The sequence below is a fragment of the Colossoma macropomum genome, unplaced genomic scaffold, assembly GCF_904425465.1.
Source record: "Colossoma macropomum unplaced genomic scaffold, Colossoma_macropomum, whole genome shotgun sequence".
In the NCBI taxonomy this organism is placed as follows: Eukaryota; Metazoa; Chordata; class Actinopteri; order Characiformes; family Serrasalmidae; genus Colossoma; species Colossoma macropomum.
The window spans coordinates 426254-436253 of record NW_023494806.1 but is presented as its reverse complement, the minus strand read 5'-3'; the positions used below and the strand labels follow the sequence as shown (position 1 = coordinate 436253).

The 10000-nt window shown below is 40.8% G+C and overlaps 1 protein-coding gene across 2 annotated transcripts in view; it reads left to right on the top strand.

The window, feature by feature from the left end:
• slc39a14 (solute carrier family 39 member 14) overlaps positions 1 to 10000 on the top strand; it is a 50395-nt gene that overhangs the window by 731 nt on the left and 39664 nt on the right. The window lies entirely within an intron of this gene.

Genomic DNA, 10000 nt, shown 5'->3' with positions numbered 1-10000 from the left:
CATTTAAAGTTATATTTCTGAAGCATTTTAGTAATAAAATAAAGGGTAATGTTTGTACAATACATCGTTAAGAACTCTTAACTCTTACAATGGTTCTTCAAGTGTTATTTAGAACCATATAGAACACACATGATTTCACCATGCAGAGAACCATTTAACCATGAAATGGTTCTATATAGAACTCATGGTTCTAAACAGAACCACTGTCTTTACTAAAGACAGCTTTTTAACTGTGTACTGACCTTCTTTATTTGCCGAGTTCGATGGTGAGACTCGTTCTGTTCTTTAAGAGCTTTTCACGATACGCGATAAATCACGATATTTATTTCCTCTGACCTGAACTGATGAGTTAGAACAGACACAGTAGCAGCATGTTTAAAAAAACTACACATTCAGTTATTTGGATTCAACATTTCACAAACTGAGCTGCACTAAATCCAGTTAAACTGCACTAATCTTTAATCAAACATGCAGTTAGGGGGTGGTTTTAAATACTGAAGGTGTCTGAGATGCTAAAAAAAGGATATTTCTCACAATATAGTCATATTACCCAGCTTTAACCTGAAAACTTAAATTTAGTATTTAATCACAATTCTGCACCTTTTTTATTTGTATTTATCTGCTTAATCTGATCTGTCGCTGCCTTATATGCTTTAAATTATAAGTAATATGATAGTTTCTTCTATTACTGTTTAGCTTTATCAGCTCTCTGAGCTGCCACAGGTATAAAAAGTGCTCTATAAATAAAGATATTATTTTTGTTATTGTTATTTACAGAAAACAGCTGAATCTTATTGTGTTTAGAGCACAAACAGCACTAATGAATGCCTGTTTGTGCTGTGTTGGAGCTCCAGTGCTGGACGATACTGACGCAGTTCAGCATTACGATATTTGCCAAATGGTGATATAAGGTGAAATCTAGGTAGGGATGAGCGGTTTGGGCAAAAATATATTATCATGACACATTTTCCCCCAAAACGTTTCACCATATATAAATGTAAAACTACATTTAAAAATAATATCAAAAATTAAGTGTTCAGTGTTTTTTGTTAAATATTTTTTAAACTGTCTTATTTAGTATAATTATATAGCATTTAGTGGATAATTCACTCACTTCCACAAGTTTAGACTGTGAATAAAGTTCTCTTTGGGTTCTCTTTCAACACTCTCAAAAGTCAGATTCGTCTGGGGGTCCGAAGCTCAACCAGCGATACAAAATGTTCTTCCATATGTTGTGTGTAATTATGCATTTCCATCAGAAATCCCCAAATCCTACATAGTGTTGCTTTAACTGTGGGCTGTAAATGAAGGGAACAGTAGGGGCCCTAAAACAGAGCCTTGTGGGACACCGTTCTGCACCCAGGTAAGCGTTTTGTCCTGGAGGGTGCAGTTAGAGAGCAACACAAAATACAGTATAACGCTCCAGCCACAGTCTCCTCCATCACCACCTGGTTGTTGTACCAGCTGGGTGGAAGTGAAGGATCAGCAGTAGAGAAGCAGGGAGGAAGGTCAGCTGGACGGACGGTACAGCGGTCAGAACGGTCAGCGTAATAGAAGCTGCCTTGAAATCTGCCTTAAGCTGCTGTTCTGCTGCCTGTGAAGGTGGACTGACCGATAGTCTCAGCACATTAGATGGACAATCAATTTTAATATACAGGTAGAAGAAATAAGCTCGTATATAGACGAGTTGAAGGGCCATATCATAGAAAAACTGATTAATTTCACATTTTTTAATAGTTTGAATGTAAATAGCGTCAGAATGTAAATAGGCTACAAAAGCAAACATTTGCATGTGTCAGTCAGGTACAGTAACAAAAACAGCCTGTTTAACTGGCTGGAAAACGATCATGTAGAAATGAATTATGACTGATTTTGGTACGTAAAGAAAAAAGATCAGCCCTTTTAAATATTTATGTACATGATGTGTTATAAAAATATATATTTGTATCTTTAAAAATCAGCCAGTTAAACAGGAACTGTTTAACTGGCCTGACTGATATATGCAAATGAGCTGCTTGTTTTCTATATAGGAGCTGTTTGCTTTTGTAGCCGATTTACATTCTGTCAATCTGTCTCAAACACTTGTGAGTAAAATGTGGTTTTCTGTGATGTTTTTACTCCAAATGTAGTCGTCAGTCAGGAGTGTGGAGGGTTTCAGTGTCTCTGATAGTTTTGATGCTGTGGTTTCTGACTCTGTGACTCACTGTGTCTAATATGGGCTGTTAGCTTTAGCGTAGCTAAACACAGTAGCAGCATCTTTAATGCTGGATTTTCTGTGTACTTTAGTCCGTATTTATAGATATCAGTGCGTCAGAAATCACAATCAAATCTGTTACAGATCACTGAACAGCTCACGGTTAGCACAGTGCTAATCGGTGGGTACAGGCTTCCTTTACTTGTTAGCTACGTTAGCCTCGTAGCTTCAGTGCTAAAGCTAAAGCAGCAAACTTCACACACAAGCCCATCTCGGCTGATCTGGATGTTGGTTTTTCACTGAAGTGCTGGAGCTGGAGTTCCACTCCTGCAGCCGCAGACCATAATTACACTGATACTCCTGGTGCTAATTATCTGTATTTAACGACAGGTGAGTTTATTAATGACCAAGTTCTCATTTTTCTCTAACAGTCCCTGTTTCGTACGCCGAGTCTCTGACTGACCTCCTAATCCGAGCGCTGCGGTTCTCGGCCCACATTCTGAGGGTAAATGAAGGATTTCAGTCAGATTCAGGCCAGATCGCCAGCGGGGGGCGTTAAAGAGCCCATATCCTGTGTTCTTATTGAAATCTGATAGCATAGCATGAGTGGAAAAACATTCATTTCTACAGTCATTTAAGACTGGTCTATGCAAATGAGCTCTGTTCTGATTGGCTGTCCTCATTCTAAAAGCAGGGGCTGGAATGTTCCTTATACCTTCAGAGTGAGTGGGCGGGGCTGAAAACTACGTACTTTTAACGTTTACACTTAAAACATGCTTAAAAACATACTAACTGTTATTTTGGAGAAACTCATGACTCTTGAGTATCTGAATGGTAATTAAGCTGTGATTAGATGTGCATCAAATGCATTTAGTTGTGCTTTTGAGTGATTTTTTCAAACAGCTTAAGTTGCACTTTTAATTTTTTATTTATTTATAGACATAAACCAGCACATTTGGAATATATCATAAATACTTTTTGGGTAATATGTTCTTATTGACTTACACCATCTAAAATGCACTTAAACATATTTGAATATCGATCTCTGTGTCACCAAGGAGACTTTGAACAAATGTCGTCATGGAAACGAAGGAACCGTATAGGTTGTTTACAGATGACGTCACATCATGGCGCATGACTACATGATTAGAACCGCCCACAGTTCCCATATCGGAAAATCGCTACCAGGGATTGTGTGGTGTGTTTTTAGTATTTGGTGAATATTTAGTCAGAATCCAGATTGTAATTCTGTTCTTTCCACTCTGTGGTTAAAGTAGCACAGAGACAGCGCCCCCTGCTGGATGTTGAAGGTTTGACCCTGTAAACGTAAAAACTAACGTTGTTTTTCTCTGTAATACAGTTTTTGTTTTTTTATGTTCTCCTTTGTGTTGCAGTAAACAGAGTTTTTGAAAACGTGATGTTTTTGTTACAGTTAATGAGTGAATTCCTTTATCGGTGCGTCCCTAAATGTTTGCGTAATGCATGCTGGGTATTGTAGTGAAAGAGCATGAATGATATAATGGCTGAGGGATACAGTAATATTATATATTGTATTATGTATTATATATTATTATAATAATACCGCATAACACAAATAATACCATGTTACCCTGTAGTTTTAGGCTAGAATGCATATTTAATATTTACCAATATTATCGGCTGAACAGCGTATCGGTCCAGACCTGCTGGACAGCATCAACAGCACTGAGCTCACAGTGAAAGTCTTGAAGTCCGGCTGTAGTCAGAGTTCCTGCTGTCAGCGAGGGGACGAGGTCAGGACTCTCAGGTTGCTGATAACCTTCAGCAGAGGAGTTTGGCTGAGAGTCTCGTGTCGTCAGAACCTCGTCTCACATTCCTCACAGCCTTCGAGGGAGGAGCGGTCGGCCCGACGGCGCCTGCAGGCCCTGATTCCCCCTCGGTTATTTCAGAATTTCATTACCAAAGTAAACAAAGTCCAGAAATGACACAGAAGCCTCAACAACTAAATATCCACTGTTTACCGTCATCCAGTGCAAAATCCCCCTGGTGTCCGGGGGTCCCATAACTGCTGCTGACTCTCTCTCCATAGCGGCGCTGATGATTCACTGTCAGTAAATGTCTGTTTTATCAGCTGTTCTTCTGTAGAGTCTCTGTTCTAGTGCGGTTCTGCGCTCTTCCTCACAGTAACTGAGATCTTCCTCGTCTCCTCTTCTGTAGAGTCTCTGTTCTAGTGCGGTTCTGCGCTCTTCCTCACATTAACTGAGATCTTCCTCGTCTCCTCTTCTGTAGAGTCTCTGTTCTAGTGCGGTTCTGCGCTCTTCCTCACAGTAACTGAGATCTTCCTCGTCTCCTCTTCTGTCTTCAGTGTGAGAAATGAGGAACAGTCACTCTTCACTCCAAACTCTTGGGAAACTGGGCGAGTTTTCAGATTTACAGATCTGCTGCAGCTCATTGTAAAGTGTTTCAGAGGAATCCGGGCAGAGTTACAGTTTCTAGGCTATGAAGGACCAACTGGGTGAACCAGTCTGCTACAGCGCCACCCTGAGGCAGAGCTGCGGCTCTAGTTAGTTAAAATAAACAATCAGCTTCACTGAATCTGGATTTGAGTGAATATTTAAACAGACAGCAGAACGTCATACGTTTTTGTGTCGGGGCCCCCAGGATTTCAGGGGGTCCAAGAGGTTAATTAGTGGCCCGGACCCCCCAGGACCCCCTGTATGTCACACCTTGCCTTTATTCCAGCTTCCGTTCTTCTCAGGAGACTCTCTTTCAGTTCCTCAAAGAATCTGCAGACACACCTCCAAAGTTCAGTCTTAGAAGTTGGTTGAGCATTTTCTGCTTTTTGGTATCCAAGTAATACCACCGCCCAAGCAACACCTTAGCAACCACCTGGGATACCATAGCAACAGCCTAGCAGCTACCTGAGGTTCCACTGTAATGGCCTAGCAACATGTGGGGTAACCTAGCAACACCTTAGCAACCACCTAGGGTACCATAGCAACAGCCTAGCAACACCATAGCAACCACCTGGGATTTCCATCACATTCAGTGGTGTTGAGGTCTGGACTCTGGGGTGGTCAGTCCATCGTTCAGCTTCTTTGTTTGATGTGTCCGTCTCCTTTTCTCAGTGAGGTTCTTCTTGATCAGCTACACATCCTTTCAGACCCACAGCGCTGAGTCGTCTTCTCACAGTGGAAGGATGGACAGAAACACCTGTGGATGTTTTCAGATCTGATCAGCTTGATTTTCTCCTCTCTCTCAGAGATGAAAGCTTTAAGTGCTGTTTATCTGATGGGGGCAGTTTTGGGGTCGACCAGCTCTTCCAGGTGGTTGTTAGGAGGCACATTTTCTCTGTAATTACCTCATATTTAATCTCAGTAATGTGTACTTAATGGCTGTTTAACTGAATTTAATGGGATTGTTCGGCTGGTGAGAGTGAGTCTCCTGTAAAGAAAGGCAGCTGTAATAAACGCTTACTAAACACTTTATTTAGTAAACGTCTTTTAAACTAAAAGTAAATGAGTATGTTTTGTTCTATGTACTTATCAGAGAGATACTAAACAACTTTATACTTATGCATACTTGGCTTAAACTGACAAGTATACAGAAAAGTATATTTGGCCTGTATTTGTAATGAATCATTTGATGGAGATCTACTTAAGTGTTCTTGCCTTATACGTAAAGTTTAAGTGCACTCGGCTTGTAGTTTAGGAGGAGCAGCTCAGAGTGAACAGTACAGTGGAACTGATCTCTTATGTAAATTGTAGAGAAGTACAGCCTGTTAGTGGGACTGATTTCAGAGAAGTTACATGACACTTTTTCTAATATCAAACTTTTGTTTTGATCTGGAATGTCGATTTGAGCTGTTTTTATATTTTGGCATCAAATACAAAATTTGTTTTAAAATTCTGATTTATAAAGAGAACAAATGTTCTTAATCCTGAGTATGTCTTGTGAATTGTATGTGTCGTCCACTGGTAGTGTTCATATTAGTTAACTTCACGTCCACTTAAATTACAGTTAAAGGCATATTTCAAGAAAATATATTAAGTTCATTAACATTAAGTTCATTTAAATAAAACCTACAAGGTTACACTGATCAGACATAACATTCTGACCACCTCCTTACTACTTACAGCTCCACTTACTATATAGGTGCACTTTGTAGTTCTACAGTTACAGACTGTAGTCCATCTGTTTCTCTGATACTTTGTTAGCCCCCTTTTACCCTGTTCTTCAGTGGTCAGGACCCCCATGGACCCTCACAGAGCAGGTACTATTTGGGTAGTGGGTCATTCTCAGCACTGCAGTAACACTGACGTGGTGGTGGTGTGTTAGTGTGTGTTGTGCTGGTACGAGTGGATCAGACACAGCAGTGCTGTGGGGGCTAACAAAGTATCAGAGAAACAGATGGACTACAGTCTGTAACTGTAGAACTACAAAGTGCTCCTATATAGTAAGTGGAGCTGATAAAATGGACAATGAGCGCAGAAACAATGTCATGGTCATAATGTTACGCCTGATTGGTGGACATGCAGTATTAAAACTATTGAACTAGTATTTTACTGAGAGTTTACTTAAAATACTTTCATAAACTAAACGTGGGATGGAATGTAGTTAGTATGTACCAGGTAGATGAACAGTGAACCTCTAGTGTAGTTCAGTTTAGTTGCAGTACAAAATAAAACTTAAATGTAAACTAGTTGTTGACTGAGTTACTCACTCTCACACCTAAAGAATACTTAAAAGTATATTTTTATAAACTAAAAACAATTCAGTCCCTAAAGTACTGAATAGTACACTTAAGTACTACTACCAGTTCACTGGTATTAGTTTACTTACTGTATAAAGTGTACTTGGGAAATATAGTTGAACTTTACTTACGTTTACTTAACAAAATAAACATGAAGTGTGCTTTTTTGTAAGGGCAGGTAAAGAGAGACGCGCTGAGCACTCAGACAGCTGAGATTGGATTTAGCTGTTGAGGATTCTGTGTGATTTTCTGTTAAATGTTTTTTTCCTGAAGCTGGAAAATGACTAACTTGTGCTTAAAGGCTGTTTTGACTTGAAGTTAAATAATTAATGTGGGGACTTTTAAACAGCATGTTTATAGTTTACAGTGTAGTTTAATGTTAAGGTGGTCTGAGGGTCCGTCAGTAACTCTGAGCTCTGACACAGCGGAGATTTTCACGGTTCCTGCATGTTCCTCTGGGTTCTGCGGCCTTGTGTTCTTCCTGCGATTGTTTTTCCTCCCTCTTTTTCCTCTGAGTACTGTGAGTGTGTGTGTGTGAGTGTGTGTGAGTGTGTGTGTCTCGGGGTTATATTCACACACTCTGACGTAGGTTTGTGTGTTTTCTGTTGTTTATAAACTTCACTGGTACTTTTCCGTGTTGGAGTTTAGCAGAGAGTGATGATGAGGATGAGGACGATGGTGATGAAGAGTCAGGGTGTTGCTGTGTTGACCTGTTGTGAGGTTGTATTTTCTGTGGTTGCCGTGGTGACGGAGCTGCAGGATGTCTCCTCTCCCGCTGCAGTTTGCTCAGTGAGGAGGAAACGTCTCACCCACGTCAGCGTCGTCCTCTGGGTTTCTAGAGTGACTGAGAGTCACTACAGTTTATTCTGTGATGTTTGGTCTCAGTTTCAGTTCAGTTTTATGCAGCATTAATATGTTTAGTTTTGCTTTTCTCTGAGTTTTATTGCAGTTTTTTAATTTCAGTTTTGGTTCTTCAATATTGGGTGAATAGTTAGTCAGAATCCAGCGGCCGAAATACAGAAACTTCCTGTGTTCAGATCTTTTAGGTCAAGATATGATTTTACACTAATTCATATTACAGAAGCAAATCTGATCTTAGTTTAGGAATTTTATCTGATCTCCACTTAGGAAATCTTAACCTACTCAGTCAGCTGTCAGGCCTGTTTCTGAGCAACCAACCATAAACACACAGCTGAAACGTAAACACATCAAAATAACGTTAAAATGTGAGTTAAGCTGCATCAAAGAAGGTCAAACAGAACTAAAGAGTGATAAACTATAAGCTGTGAATACTGTGAGAGCGCCCCCTGTTGTTTATCAGAGCGTCGCCACTGCCCAGTTTCAGTCTCCATTTCCCAAACGCTTTAGCTGAGCGCGCTAACGTTACTCCTCCTAATAAACAGACACACGTTCAGCTCCGCCTCCTCATTATTCACCACCATCACTGTAATATTTCATCAACATGACTAAACAGATCAGAATCGTATTACAGAAACATCTTAGCTCTAAAATCTGATCTGTTTGGTCTCCTGAAACTGGGGACCGGCGACGCTCTGATAAACAGCAGGGGGCGCTCTCACAGTGTTCACAACTCACAGTTCATGACTCTTTAGTTCTGTTTGACCTTCTTTACATCAGTAACAGCAGCTTAACTCACATTTTAACGTTATTCTGATGACGTGTTTACATTTCAGCTGTGTGTTTATGGTCGGTTGCTCAGAAACAGGCCTGACAGCTGACTGAGTAGGTTAAGATTCCCTAACTGGAGATAAGATGCTGTAAGATCAGATAAGATTCCTAAATTAAGATCAGATTTGCTTCTGTAATATGAATTAGTGTAAAATCTGATCTAGACCTGTCAGATCTCAACTTAAGAGATAAGGTGTTTGTGTAATTTGGCCGCTGATCTTTTTCCCCTGAAAGAGTGTAAACAGATGTGACTACAGTAGCTCATTACAGTTTAACTCAAGGGCATATTTGTGTTTATTTCACTCAAACAGCGTCTGCAGTGTCACCCGAGCCGCTCTGAGCGCTGACTCATCAATATTTTAAACCTGTTCAGGCTCCCCGCCCAGCCCAGCCCTCCAAAACCAGTCTAACCATAACCACGCCGCAGATAGACGTCAGCGCCTCCACGGTTAGAGCTCTCATTCTGATAATAACAGCAGGTCATAATGAGCGTCACGCTCCCCGAGGCCTGCAGCTATTTCAGGAGGAGTGATAAGAAGCTTCTGCACCAACAACAGCAGCACTGACATTACAGACCAGTAGGTTCTGACCAGCACCGTCATCTGAACACAGTCCTGCGGCTCGAGACGCTCTGAGGGACTCACAGACACAACGTCCAGCAGAGCCTAAACAGAGAACATGTTAAACGCCAGAAATGTGTGAATAAAAATCTGAATCTTTATTGTTGGGATGATCGAACACTGAGTGCTGATGTTTGCAGCTCTGAACAGAAACCTGAACCTGCGTGAGAAACGCTTTACCCTGCCCTGCTGAAAAAAAACATTAAGTGTTTCTGTTGGTTCCTGATGGTTTTGTAATGCGTTTGGCTTTTTAATGGGTTGATATCAGAGCGTAAAGGATCATGACGACTTCAGTACAGACCGAGTTTAGGACAGTAGGTGTTCCAGAATAACAGTTCCTACCTTCATGATCTCATCATGAACTCCAGATAAGAAAACAGCATCACACAAACATCCTAACGAGACTAAACCTCCTAAATCCTGTCCTAACTTTAGGATGAACCCCAACAGGGTCCTCACTTCTGTTTAAGGTCCGTTTCTATGGTTTTTAGGCAGCTGAGTCAGCAGCATAGTTCACTACCAGCATAATGAGCTCCATTTATTTCTACTGTAAAACGCTGCTTTCACTGTGAGATGATTTTCTTTTCTAACTCTGCGTTTTAAAGATCTCAGACGCTGCAGACTCGATCTCCACCGCCCCTCTGATCACCTTCGTGTGTTAATGTTGATGATGAAATATTACAGTGATGGTGGTGAATAATGAGGAGGCGGAGCTGAACGTGTGTCTGTTTATTAGGAGGAGTAACGTTAGCGCGCTCGGCTAAA